This window comes from Strigops habroptila, chromosome 7, assembly GCF_004027225.2.
Source record: "Strigops habroptila isolate Jane chromosome 7, bStrHab1.2.pri, whole genome shotgun sequence".
Lineage (NCBI taxonomy): Eukaryota > Metazoa > Chordata > Aves > Psittaciformes > Psittacidae > Strigops > Strigops habroptila.
Window position 1 is genome coordinate 64,238,935 of NC_044283.2, and position 15,021 is coordinate 64,253,955.

The following is a 15,021-nucleotide window of genomic DNA, read 5'->3' on the forward strand; positions in this document are numbered from 1 at the left end:
ACTATTTATTGACATACACTTACATTGACATGGGCACTAAAAATAGTTCCCCTAGATTCTTCTTTAAGGTCAAGCCTGGAAACTTATGGTAGCTGTTGCAGTTTTTATGAGCTTTAGATCTTCCTGGAAAGCCACTGACTCAGGCCTCCTTCCCCCAACTGAGGGGGAAGCTTGGGGAATCTGACCTCTTCGGTCAGTGGTCTAAATTAGGCAAAGTGAGTAATTTTATTCTCTTCACATTCCCAATTGCTGTTTTATGGTTACAGTATGTTAAAACTCCTGTATAAAGCCTACCTGTCAGTATAAATGTTCAAAATAAAAAGAAACTGAGCCAATTATGTCCTGTTGACCAAATGTTGATTTAATCTCCATGAAACCCACCCCAAATTATTTTATAAAGTTTTAAAACAGGCATATTTTGTAAGTTATAAAAATTTATTTTCTTAGGACATTATGGTGTTGTTTATTTTTTATTTTTCCTGAATTCCATAAGTCTATTCAGGAGTGTACAATTATCATGGGCAACCTTCCCAAAGTGTTATGCAAGGTGATTTGGTATTCTGCTCCAGGAGCTTAATCCATCCCTCTATCTATCTATCTATCTATCTACATTTCAACAGTTAATTCCTTCCTTCCCCTATCTGATCTGTGCCAAGTCCTCTTTCTCCTTTCCCTGAGAGTCCATGTTAACTCACTCCCCACACTGAATCTGCAATATAATGATCCATTACTGTTCGCTTTATCCCTCTCACGGTTACAGTTGTCTTGCTTAGATTTTATACTTTGCATGTATTTTATGCACATAAACTTTATGCAGAGACTGAGATGTTTATTCTCATCTTCTCCCACAATAGCCCAACAAAGGAAATGACAAGTCCAGAAGAATATCATACTCAGCATAAGGTTTCTAAAAACGCTGTTAGAAGCTCAAATGGGGGCAAGGGAGCACATGTAGAATAAAAGCCCACTATGCTGAACGGCATACCAGTCTTTCTGGTATATCCTAGGAAGGGACTGAGCACCAAAGCAAAATGGCTAAGCTTTCCTGGGCTGAATGCAGTAAAGCATTTCAATCCAACCACGAGCAAGCAACCCAAGCACTTCCACTAACTAGACAGCCAACAGGCAGGCAGACTGAAGTGTCCAAGGGAAGGAAACACCTTAAATAGATTAAAATGCTGAAGTATTTTTGCTGAATAACAAGTACTGCCTGGAGGACACTGTCCTTACTAGCAGTTCTGGCTTGGTTTTGGTTACTGTATAAAGAATCCCCCAGGGTTCAGTATGGTTTCAGGAACTCGCATGCTACTCAAACGTGCAGCCTCTTTCCCTGAAGCCACGTCACCAGGCACTAAGAGATGAGCAGCCCAAAAATAATATTTTGGAAAGAGCACTGCCAATCCACCCTTTATGTGAACAGTTTTCTCACTGGCTTGCCTTGGGGAATTCAAAGTTATGATACAAAAGCCCTCCAGGCAATCTGTCCCTCCTGGTACTGTTAGCTTGTATCTTTAGTAATTTTAGTCTGCTGTGATGACCTCTATCACCTACCAGGCAGAGTTTTGGTTTTGATTAGTGCATTTAGCTATCTTACTCCTGGGCTATAGCTTTTTTCTAAATCTGCAGTTTTCTTCTCACACCCATTCCTCTTTTGTTTGTTGTTTCCATAAGGCATAATGCAGAGAAGAAATGCTGCTTCCCATTCACAGAAAAAAGCCCTAACAAAACAAATCCCAAAGCCACAATTTGTCCTCCCTCTCCTCATGCCTGCTGGCCATCAGACCATGATGCCATTTTCCATTCATCTGCTGCCAACCATGAAAAGGGTAGCAGGCGGCGCTCGTGCCCCTACTCCAGAGACAAATCCTACACCAGGTGTAGGGATCCTCCTGTAGCAGCTACTGCACACTTGTGGAGGAAAGCTGGGAGGCTGAGAGCGCTGGCTGAAGCTGTACATTTCACAAAATGAGGAGCAAAACTATCATCGCCTCTATGCTTCTAACAGAACCCTGAGAAACATGTTAAATGGTAGAGCTGATTGGGTAGATGAATGTACCTCAGATCAAAGATCGACGCTGCAGCTTCAGGCAGACGTACTGAACAAGTATGTGGAAGAAGGAGTGTGTATTACCTGTGAGGAGATTAGCTAAAATAACCCTCAGCTCCAGTGCTGGTGAGTGGGAAAAGGACTGTTGAACTTGCAGCACAGGGAGAAATGTAACTGCTAGGACACCAAGTGCAAAGCAAGACAACAGAGTAATGTTGGAGAGACAAGCTCTCATCTTTCAAACGGCAGAACTCCCTTACTCTGAAAACATCCAGAAAATCCTTAATCCTCCACCATTTGAAACAGTAAACCCAAGCAACTCAAGGCGCCAAGCTTCCTCAGGGCACCTCACTGCCCGCGTGCAGCATTTTAATGCTATGTGAGCATCACAAACTCATGCCCTTTCAAACTAATACGACTGGCAGTACAAGTCTGGTATATTCTTAATCCTAAAAAAAAAAAAAATAAAATAACTGCAATACAGTAAGAGGAGGAAGGAGAAAGAGCTTTATTACATGTGAAGAGAGATCAAAACGTTTTTCTATGCCTATAGGGGTTTCAGAAAAAAGTATGACAAAACGTAACTTTCAATGAGATGTAACTGATGAATGATTTATGGGCTATTTGTGTAGAAGTACTAAGCATGATAAAGTCTCATCTTGATAAATCAGCTCAAATTCCACTACTGCCATTAATAAATCAAGCGCAGGTCAGCTCCATTCTTAATGTTATTACTATGGTGCCTTCTGTCTGCTAATGCAAGTTTTAACATCATCTTCACACATTAGTATGAGACAAAGATACATACATCTCCTTAGTGAATTAATTAGCAGGATCTTGCATCCTTCACTTCACAGCCAGGACACCTCCCCATTCTCTCCCTCATACTCCTTTAGCTACCTGAAGGGGACATCTAAAATACACTGAAGGACAAGTATATAACACTATGATAAATCTGAGCCAAATTAACATGCCAGCCCTTCTAGAAATGAAGGACTTCCCTTTCCCCTTCTCCAATACCCTCTTCTCAACCCATTCCCTTCACCCCCCAGCTGCACAGGTCACCCCCTCCCTAGTGCTGACACCAGCACTTGTCCAATTGCACAGAAGGTTGATGCAATTTTCTGTCCCAGCAGAACTTAAAAAACCCCGAGCAAAAAACATCAACAAAAAACCCAACACCCCACACCACACTGTTTTGTATGCAAGCCAGAATATCTGTGGGAACATTCAGCAGAATAGAAAGGCATTTAAGTGCTTTAAATTGATTTAAATGCAGTCATGAACACCGAAGCCAGCTCAAGGTAAGAGGAGAGGATAGGATGATATCTCTCCCTTCTGATAGCTGCTAGTTGCTTATTTGGCTCATCCACGTATGAAACTTTATCTTAAAATTATATGACACATTTGTGGGCTTAAGAATCATTAAAACTACCAATTAGTCTAATTTCCAATTTCAGTTAGTCTAATTAGTTCCTACACACAAGTAATTCTCCACATGCCTTTACTGTGCAGGTCATTGCTCATCTGCAGGAAGAGCTGGGCACTGTATTACATTTCATATCTTTTACACATCTTAAAGACATTAAGCTTCTACTTGTAATATGAAGCATCTTTAAGATGACACAAGAATTATTTTTTTTCATAATGATTTGATAAGCTTATGTCCTCTGAAACAGAATCGGGTTCTGGTCAGTGTGTAAACCCCAGTCTTTACAGCTTACTTCCAAGGATATTAGAGAGAGAGAGAGATAGAGTACAGATAAAGACTGAGATGAAATAGCTTCTACAGACTCTTTAGAGACTATTTGGAAGAGAAGGGAGACTGAAGAACATACCAAAAGATAGACTGTGGAATTTAGAAATCTTAACACAAGTACTGGCATGCTAGTCTGAGTGGCTTTTTCCGTTTTAAACAAAAGCCCAAGAGTAGTTTCAAAAAACAAAACCAAAACCAATTTCTACAAGGCTATGATCTACTATTTAGTATTAATTTTGCCAATAACACAATTTTATGCACAGAAACTTAAGATGTAAAAACTCTGAATAAAGCTGTATTGGTCAGACACTGCTATACACATGGTCCCTGTTCTGCAGAGTTTACAAAGAGCTCATGAGGCACTCCCCTAAAAATGAAAGGACTTTATGTAAACTGCATATTTCAGTCCCAAATTTGAAAGTGCTTATTAAACTGAACATTCACTGACTTCCTATCTCTGCATTAATCAAACATTAACTAGACTCAGGAATGAGATGATGTAGTATGAAGCTTTATTCCCCAGTGTTTAATCTTCCCAGAGATTTTCACAAATGGTTGAGGCATGACCAAGATTTGCAGGTGTTTATAGGCTTAGGTTCTCACTTGTCAGTCACTGTTGCAGCCTCCAAGCACCTTGCAAGAGCTAAAAACACCACCATCAATCACCTCTCCTTCCTTCCTTCCAGTAGGTAGGCGTAAATTACCTGACTTGGATGACTGGGCTGGAGGGGAGGAAAACAGAAGCAGGGCAACTGAGGAAACTCACTGGAGGAGTTGAACACTTCATGCCAAACGTTCAGCGCCTGTGGTTGTTCTTGTATCTCGACACACAGCTCCAAAGCCAAGGTCTTACTCGCACATAAATTTGGGCTCCTACCTGCAAATCTTCTGCATTTTCTGCACAGGCCTGTGGCCACAGTGAAGCACACCTGCTGCAGAAAGCCATACAAGCAAAAGGATAACCATCTCAGAAGGCAGGGGCTAATCCCACAGAGGGCTTGGAAAAACAAGATAGCCAATGCATGGGAAGAGGACCTTATCAGCGTACGGGACATCAGTGTGATGATCTTACAGTGACCTGCATTGCTCAGCAGGCAATCTACAACAGGTTTGGACCAGATGGGACTTTGCAGGGTGTGATCTTGGTTCTTGCTATTGGAAATATTCATGCCTGGCTGTCTCAAGCGCATGGATGACTGTGGAGGATAGGATGAGATGCAAACTCATAACCAGAAGCAGATGGAAACATTTATTATTGTGGCTCTTCTGCACTCACAGAGCTGTGGGGGGTCTAAAGGGTCTGAACACCAGAGGCTGACAACATCCCTCTGTGGTGGTGGATGTTACGGAGAGGCAAGTTATCTCAAGCACACTCCTCTTTTCCAGCAAGAAATCAAGCTCAGCTTTTGTCCACTGCTGTTACACCAGGAGTTCCCAGTTAAACACCAATAATATTTAAACAGTTTGTCATGTATTAGTCTTCCTCGGGAAGATGCAAGGAAAAAGGATATTATCTTATTCTGACTGCTTTATTTCCTTATTATTATTGCTCATCAAAATTTACTCCATGTTTTGCCACACAAAACCCTGCACTGCTTCTTGTGATATACGTATATATAAGCTGGGCACTTTAGTAACTATCTCTTGCAGCCTTCCTCCCTCATTTACTGCTCCTCCCCAAAAGAGATTCAAAACAGGAAAGACCTTATTTTATATCTGAACATGGGATAAAATGCTCACCAACTGCTTTCAGTAAAGAACAAAGATAAAAATCACAAGATTACTTCATCATATAGGCTACGCATTCTACAGTGGCTGTGGAATTCACTTAACACTTCTTTACTCAATTATAAAGAGTGTTAATCTCTTTCACCCTTGCAAAGATTTCTGTCATTATTGAATGGAAGCTATCAGTAAAAACAATGCAATGGGAAAATACCAGGCTCAGTAGGAGTTGGCGAGCAGCAGACATAACTGTGGGAGTGACTCCCACAGCAGGTTCTGGCCAAGATATGCCAGTTATGTGTTCTTATTTTATCTTCATCGTAAACAGGGTTTTTGACAAACACCTTCCCCCCCATACAAGGTTATTGAACTAATGAAGTGTGCAAGGTATTTTGCAACTGAAAAAAAAATTGGCGAGGGAGGTTTTTCTTACTGTTCTTTCAAGCTAATCAGTAAAGGCCAATCTTATTTTGTATCATTAGACTAGTACTTATCCTAGGAAACGGGAACTCAAGTGCTTTATACATAGAAAGGCACTCTCTCTTGCCACAGGTGCTTAGGTGGTGACCCCACTTCAGGGAGAGGTGATGACCTGAAGAAGGAAGAGCACCACGTCAGCAGCTGAGCTGGAAGCCCAGCACCCATCTGGCCCCCACTCCCCACCTCCTTAGCCACTCACATAGCAGCAGTGTTGGCTTGGTCAGCTTGCTCACATCAGCAGAAGTAATAAATCTTTGTTTAGTTTATAGCTGCATTTTTAAAATCCAGCATGATGTTTCTGACTCATCAGAAACTGTAATCGTTATAAGCATCCCAACTGAATAGAATCACACCTGAGACCGATCTGGCCTCACTTTTTCACTTGCTACAGGAGAGATGGATTGGAATGAACCAGTTTAGCTCCCTAACATCTGCTCGGCAAATGCTCACATAAATCAGGATGCAGAATATAGTGTATTTGCCACACCCTGAATAGCAGTAGTCATGCAAGATGAAGAAAAGCGTGAAATCCTGGACTTGAAGTCCATGGCAAGACTCCCGTTACTTTCAGGAAGGGCAATATTTTAATGTAGATTGTTACCAGATGGTAGATTTTAGGACCAATTGCAAAATGCAATTAAAAGCAAAAAATAATTAAATAACATGCTAGCTGCATTTATTTATTGCATTACGATTATCAAAATACACAAAATTCATGTATCTCCCAGCAAAAACTATGACTGTCCTCTTAAAAGTACCCATTTTCACTTAGAAAAAACCTCAAATTCTTCTAACTAGTGAACATTTTCCCCCAAGCAAGCAGATTTTTCCATACCAATTTGACTTTTAAATGTAGAAAGATGCTATTTGTTAATGATATGTCACATAGTGTATTTTAGATAAATACACTATCTTATCTATGCTTAGATCATTTTCCCCACATGTTAAATAATATTAAATATTAGAAGTAGCAAAGATAAAAACTGAGGGTTGTTTCCGAGATAATACTGCAACCCCCTAAACCAAATTCAAACCAAACATCAGCTAATACGATAAGCCTAAAGGTGATTCTACAAGTTCATGTGTGGCTGTTGCTTCCCCCTCCCCCCCCCCTTAAAGTCCTTACAAACAATGTAATAAAGATATTGCCTTCAGACAGTTATTCTTAAATTCATCCAAGATTGAGATGAATTACTGTAACTCACACTTCTCAGTGTGACTGTTTCAGATTGCCTGTATATTTAGGAAAATTAACTTACACTGATCACATTATTAAAATTTTTCTATAACCCTAGGGGAGAATAAAAGCACCTTTTTCTCCTACAGGCAGCATCTTCATGCTCCAGAACTACAGTTAACAGTTCGGTGAGCTATTATGAACAGACACAGTTGGACTGCTGGGCAGCACAGTGAGATGTTTTACCCAGGGCACAAATTTGAGATACTCTTTCCAAAGTTATTTTGAAACATCTTTTTATGGGTCTGTTTATATTTTCTCATTGGCTCCATCTAATTTTCTCACAAAGTGAGTATAGGGATTGTTATTTTTAAACTGCTGGCCACAAACTCCATTTGACATCTTAAAGACAAGTTAGTCTTTCTCACTCATGCTACATCATCCATGAGGACTCCAGAATTTCAGCTTCAGTAAACTATCTCATGTCCAGCTTAGCTGTCTCAGCTATCAAAAGATTATTAATAAAAATGCTTTTTTAGCCACTGCTGCTAAGAATTTTGCCTTTATACAGAAAGGCAGGAATCACCTTGATTATACTATTGACTTTCCTGAGACCTTTGAGATACCTGCAGCACCAACAGTCAGCCATTTATCCCGACAGTCTTGGCACCAGCCACTAAAAAGAGGAATGCTAATCGACTTCCACATCGAAATCCATCACTCAGCTATTCAATACAAAGGAGAGACTGGAGTATGGCTGCAGCTCCAAACTGTGGGCAAATGTTAGCTTATCATTTCCTGCAGACTCCTCCTTTACACTCTTTTCCTCCGAACTATTTATAGCAGAGCTTCAGCCATACACTGATTTAGAGAAAAGCCAAGAGTCCCAATCCCAGCCCAGTGCTCCACAGCACAGTATTGTAAGACAATACTGAAGAATTTGATGGGAATATGAACTACGAGATAGTAGTGTCATTAGTGCTCTCTACTGGATGAACACATAATTACTCCAAAATTAATACAACACATCAGGGACATCAGTAACAAAGTGGTTTAAAACAACTTGTATTTAAATTACAATACTTGGATTATATTTATAAAAGCTTTCGCTACTCAAAGCAAGTTAAAATCTTACGTCGAGATGCAACAAAGAAGTCCTTGAAAACAAAACATAGCTGAAGCCACAACTGATACCAGAAATAGGCCAATTAGAGAAAAAGCAGGCAAGGCTGTACGATAACACTTGAATCAGGGTAGTCCTAATCAGAAATATTCCTTCCTATTCTTCACATACTATAATCCATATGCAAAGATTAATTTATAGCTAACAATTGTGAAATTCAATTTCAGAAGCTCCTTTGCCCTCAAAAGTACTAATGTATTCGTTACAAATTCGTCACAAAACAATTTTCTTCCCAGCTTTCCCTACCCTGCAAATAAAGAGCAAGCTTCTACTTGGCAGTCACACTAAAGTGTCACTTAGTTCACTGCGACTACGAGGTGAAGACTAAGTAAACATTTCTGTTACCCTCCACCATCACCACCGGTGCCTATGGCTCCATCTGAATGAAAAGAGCCATAATTTGCCATTTCCTCAAGCCAACAGTGAATCATCAAGCCTTTCTACGACCAGCAGAAAGGTTGTGCTGCCCTGTAGTTCAGCATTATTCAGAGCCAAAAATATCTAATTTGGCACTGAAGTGTTGATGGTTCAAGCACCTGCAACCACAAGCCTTTGCTTAAAAATGAGTAGTGATTGGCCTTTGTGGGAACCTCTTAATAGTGCAATTCCCTACAAGTACCTGAAGCACAGCTACCACTATGCTACTTCCTTCTACCAGTGGGCATGCACACTTCTTAAGCAGTTCTTAAAGTGTTGAAGAAACACAAAACTTTACTGTAACCGCTACTTGTCTGAATTTCTACATGCAAAACAGAGGCTTTACTGAGTCACATCAGGTTACACAGATGCAATAGCTCATTTTGATTTTTTAATTGCATTTATGTTATCCCATGTGTGATGACATTTAAGTTTATCACAGTAGCATTTAAAAGCTAACCAAGAAACACACACTATTACACACAGCCCAGTGCTGACATGCATGCAGTGTACAAGATGATCTGTGTCCTGTATCAGAGTCAACTGGCAGCTGCAAGGGACTTGAGGAGGGGGAGAGGGAAAACACCACAACACTGAAGAAGCCACAGCAAGAAACATCTCATAAGTACCACGAGAATTTATTCCACCGAATTTGTTTAGGGGAGAGTAAGATAAAAGAGTTGCCAGATGGACAGGGCAGAACTGGTAAAAACCACTACTAAACACAGAGCTGCTGAGAAATTTTCCCTGCTTAGTGATCCTGCAGTTTTTCTTACTGAGTCTCTAGTTTCATTCCTGTTTTTCAAGTAGGAGGGGAATAAAGACAATAATCTTGCTGGGTCCTAGTGATCTGAAGGAGAACATCTATTCTAAAAAAAATTTGGAGGTTAAGGAGATTTCAGGGATGAGGCTATCTACAACCTAAGATACCTATTCACATCAGATTGGACGAATTCCTACAATACGTAAGAGAGTGTGCATCATCCTTTAAGAAAGTGGGAAGAATATTCAGGCAGAAGAATTACTTGGAAAAAAATTAATCTCCTTTGAAAATAGCTATTAAGCTAAAAAGACAAACCCCCAAATATTTACTTTTGCCCAAAAATATTTGCTTGAATACAATGTAGACAGATAGGAGGCTGGGCATAAGTTTAGCTGAAATATTAATGAAAACACAAGTAGATCACAGTTACCTTGACCAAATGATTGCTGTACTTTTTCCCACATGGGTTTTTCTTTATGCATACATGACATGTGAAGTTGGTAAGGTTTTGCTTAAACATCTTCTCTTTGGTCTCAAAAAAAGAGTAGGAAATCCACAGCTTTGCATACCCACATACTCTGAAGCTCTTGCTCACCTTTCTTTCCAGCTTTTCCCTTCCCTTTTTTAAAATCCTCTTGTTGCTTTCTTTTCATCAAAACCTCTCCAAAGCTGAGCATTCATGTCCACTCCCAGAAGTGAACTCTGGAATGTGAAAGAGCTGTTATAGTTCATTCTGGTCTCACCCACTCAGCATATCCTTAGCACCAAAGATGACCAAGTTAGATGGAGATGAGCTGACTCCAAGTTTAAAAGCAGCCTTGTCAAATAAGCAGTTACAAGCCTGCTTAGTTGGAGTTTCTCCCAGCTTGTGGCTTACACTACACATTCACAACTGGAAAAGAAATACTGACCACAATATACAAACTCAGTATTAGATGTGCTCCCAGGAAAATGAGAAGTTTCAGGAAGAATTCTCTACTCCTCCATACCTGTGATGAAAGGAAATGTTCTTCATCTGTGACTACACTTAAGTCTGTGGTCTATGAACAGAGGGTGCATTTCAGGTCTTAGTGTACTAATAACATTTTAGTCTTTCCATGGATGCCTTTCACCTTAACACACCTTGTGAAAGCATGGGAGCAGCAGTACTATTGCAGACTGCAATGCAAGATCACACCAACACTACCTAGGATTCCATTCCAGGAACTGATCGCTCTTCTGCAGAACTGTTAGTAACTGCTTTTAAGAAAGTAACTACTTGAGGCCTGTTTGCTTTCTATTCCACATCCTCAGATTCATATTGCTATTATCCTCACACGTCTTAATCCACACCAATCCCCAAATGCAAAACACAGCAGACAAACCCAAATGATGAAATAATCCACCTAGTTGCTTGTTTATACTGCAGCCAATTCCCTTTCCCAACAAATTCTGCATAGCTGCAGCTTTCATGCTCTCATCAGTAGGAAATACCTTTTGCAGCCCTGGGATTTTTAAAGTACAGCAGAGAACAAGCAGCTCCCACTGGTGCCAAACAATTTTTTATTTTTTTTTTTTCCTTTTAATTATTATTAGGTCCTTTATTATGTTAAAGCTTGATCTGTCCTTTACCTTGGCTGTTAACAGATTTGTTACTTAATCAAAGCAAAACTGAAACAGCTCAGGTCAAGAATAATTCTTCAATTAGCCTGAATAGGTCTTGAATGAAGGGGAGGTTCCCACGATTTTATCCTCACAGGCAGTACCAAGCTTAATCCTGAGACCACATAAAGGCAGCTGTTTCTAATGCCAGAGGGAGGTGTGGGCAGCCAATTAGAAGAGATTCAACTTCGAACTACACATTCTAAGGGCAACCCAAACCTTTCCTTTCCCTCTCAAACAATTCACCACCCAGAAGTAATTTATCCATTATTAACTGGCCTGTTAATTGTTTGAGTTTCCTAGGTATTCTTGTAGTCAAGAAAAAACCAACCAAACCCAAAAACCTCCTTTCAACTGGTAGTCTGTGGAACCTTGAGGCGAAATACACAAAAATTGAAAACAGCCTTGAAGAACCTTGTCTTTATTTACAGGAGGTCTGAATGTTTCTGTGCTGTAACTTCCATGTTCATTGATAATGGCTGCATTTTAACCAATGATGATGATGTTTATTAATTGAACAGGTTGAAGGTCAAAGATGATGAAATGAAGATTTAAATAACACCAATTGAGAAGACAACTTAAATGAAACATTGCCTTACCACTGCAATTGAAATACACATGAAATTCAGCTACTGCCTAACACTTGGTTCTCCAGATCTAGTTGGCCCATTAGGAGCTCTCTGCTCTGATTTACTTTCCATGTTTTTGTGCAAGATCCTTCAAGCTGAGATTTACAGATATAATTTACAATCCCCGTAACAACCCCACCACTGTTATACTTTACTAGAACATCTATCTTTCAACCCAAGCCAAACAAAAACTTAGATACTTTCGGACATCTTCTGAAACATTAAAAAAAAAAATAAATATATATATTTTGACTTCTTTATGCAGCCCAACATGTGTATAGTGAAACACTCATTTATCCCATTTTTAAAAACTAAGATGAAATACCATTAAACATTTAAGCCATTTTACAACAAGATTTAAGAACAGGCACACTGCAAAAAATATTTCAACTGTAGTTCAGTAGAACAAACACTAAGAGATACAGCAAGAAAAGGAAATGGCTTTCTTTTCAGGAGTTGACAACTAAATATTGTAATTCTTTAGAGAGCACTTGAAAAAGGGCAAGTAATTTGAAAAATGGTACTAACCTTTAAAGCCAAGTACTAACACGCTCCTGCATTTGGTAAGGGATATGCCCTCCCCTCAGAACTGGAATGGCTTTGCATCTTTGCAAACCAGTTAAGGCTGACACCTTTTTTTTGTCATTTAATGCACACTGCAGAAAAACAAATGATGAAACAGTTCACAGCCCTTGCATCAAATTTTGTAAGAACTCAGAATAAACAAAGATCCAAAACACAGTCATGCAGCATAAAGTAATGACAACATTCTATATTCACTAAGTAAAAGAAACCACTATTATAAACAGGTCAATTTTGACACCTGTTCCCATCAAGGTAAAACTCTTTTCAAAACTATAACCAAGAGAAGTGGTCTCTAAAGTAAATTGCCTGCACCCCAGTGGATGTGCAAGTCAATCCATTTGGGTGCAAGAAGAAAGTATATTTTATACCATTAATAAACAAATTTTTAAGTAATTTAAAAATAGTGTTTATTTCATCTTTATCTCATACTTTTTCAATTTCTACTCTGTGTATGTACGTATTAGGACAGTAGTACAATATACTATAAATGAATGAACATACATATATTGGGTGCACCTTAAAGTTTTTACTGATGGGGTGTGCAATCAAAAAATGTTCGGAGACCACTGGCCTTGAGCAGCTGTATGATACTACAGCTGCTAACCCAAACATAACTGCTAGCACCATCCTGTCGCTGAATTTATTTTTTTACTGTCAATCTGAAACAGTCTCCTCAGCAGCATGTTTCATGTTTTCAATATACGCATGACAATTTTTTTTCCACTCAAGCATGCTGATATAACAGAAATTTTAGAAAGATGAGGCCTGGCTAACAAGGCCTTGTTGACAGAGCATCCTTTAGTGGAGTTACACTGAAGTTATAACTTTGTATCAGATACATATGAAATTATCATTAAAACATACACAACTTCTAAATCAGATTAAAGCTATCCTTTCCTTTTTGCAGTTTGGTAGTCTTGTTTTCGTCCTGCACCAGCACTTCTCTTTCACCGCCCCCCACCCCATCCCCATGTGAAACCATGCAACCTCTGCTTGCTGCTTGCCACTTGGTCTCTGTCAGTGCTGCAAGCAGTCCTTGAGCTACACACTCTGGGCCTTGGGATGCTGCTGAGGGGTCTGGGGACCGTGCCCTACTTGAGCTAGCACCTCAACACTTCAGACTCCTCTTGTGGCCCTTGCTGCAGACACAAATGCTGAGGAGACACCACAGGGTGGCGGCCTCTGGCCACGCAGAGATGCAGATGAAGGTGAAGGTCCGAAATGGCCACCCAGCAAGTATCCCAACATTGCAGTGCATGTGGTAGCGTGCTGTTTACCAAGGCTTCAATGGAAGGTTGTGCATTTTCACGTGCCTATTCCAGCACTCTTACAACCAACTCCTAAAAATGTTACCTGCACTGGAAAAAAACAGGAAGAAGACATGTGTATCCTGAATCCACATACCTGCCTAGAATCCAGCAGACATAGAAAAAATACTTCTGTTTTAAATAAGAAAGCAGCATATCGTATTTAAAACCACCCATCTCTGCTTCACTCTGGCTAGTTCTGTTTACACTTGACCTGACACCTGTATGATTTAAGAGCGTATTACTCAGCCATGAATTCAGATGAAGGTAGGCCTATGATGCCTGGCTGTAGGGAACATGAAAGTTTTTAAGATCATGTAATCTGATCTCATTTTTAAATCATAGATCATTTGAAAACATTGAAAAAGTCCAATAATTTACATCTGATTACAGCCTAAGGATACCAAGGGCTACAGCCCATTTTACATCCCATAGTAGGCTGTTAACCAAGGAATCACCCATGTTAGGAATGGAAAAAATTTCCTTGCATCACAAGTCTTTCTAGCTTTCAATTTCTATCACTTCATAATTTTTATGCCTTGCTCCCCTAAATCAGAGACCAACACCACCCAAAACTGCGCAGTCAGTCTTTGTTATGTCATTTTTAGCATTCCCTTCATTTACACTTTAATCTTGGAGCCTTAAAAAGAAAACCGGCAATGTGGCACAATGGGAAGCCCAAAAGAAAACTCTAGGAAAGGACCTCTGGTTTATCAAGTCTAGTTGCCTATTATTCAGACACCACTTTGCATTTAATTTCTTTCATAGATATACTTGGCTCTTCCTTCAAAGCAGGTCTCTGCCTGGAAGGCTGTTCCAGAATTAGTTCTAGTAATTAGGAACTTTGTTTCTAATCTAAATCTTATTTACAGAAAGTTATACCCACTTGCTTTTATTCTAACACTCCTTCAGCCCGGAGTACTTCTGCCCTTCCCCTTGACATTCATGTAGAAAAAAAAGTAATATTCTGACTCCATAAACAACTATACTGCTACAGCAAAAAAAACCCCCCCCAAAAAAACCCCAAAAAACCCCCACAAAACAACAAAAAAAACCCCAAACAAAAAAAAAACCCCCCAAAAAACAAAAAAAAACCCCCCAAAAAACTTACCCATTAAAACTTCCAGAGCATACGGAAGAGAAAATGTTTAACTTTCCAGAGTAAGGAACAACGGGGAGGGGGAAAGGATGGAAAAGGAGCTTCCAAAGAAGCCTTTTCTCTCCTTATCTTGGATAAATGAGCTTGTAGATACTGTAATCACTTGTTACAGGGGGGAGAGATCACAGCAGTCCACTGTAATGCTCCAT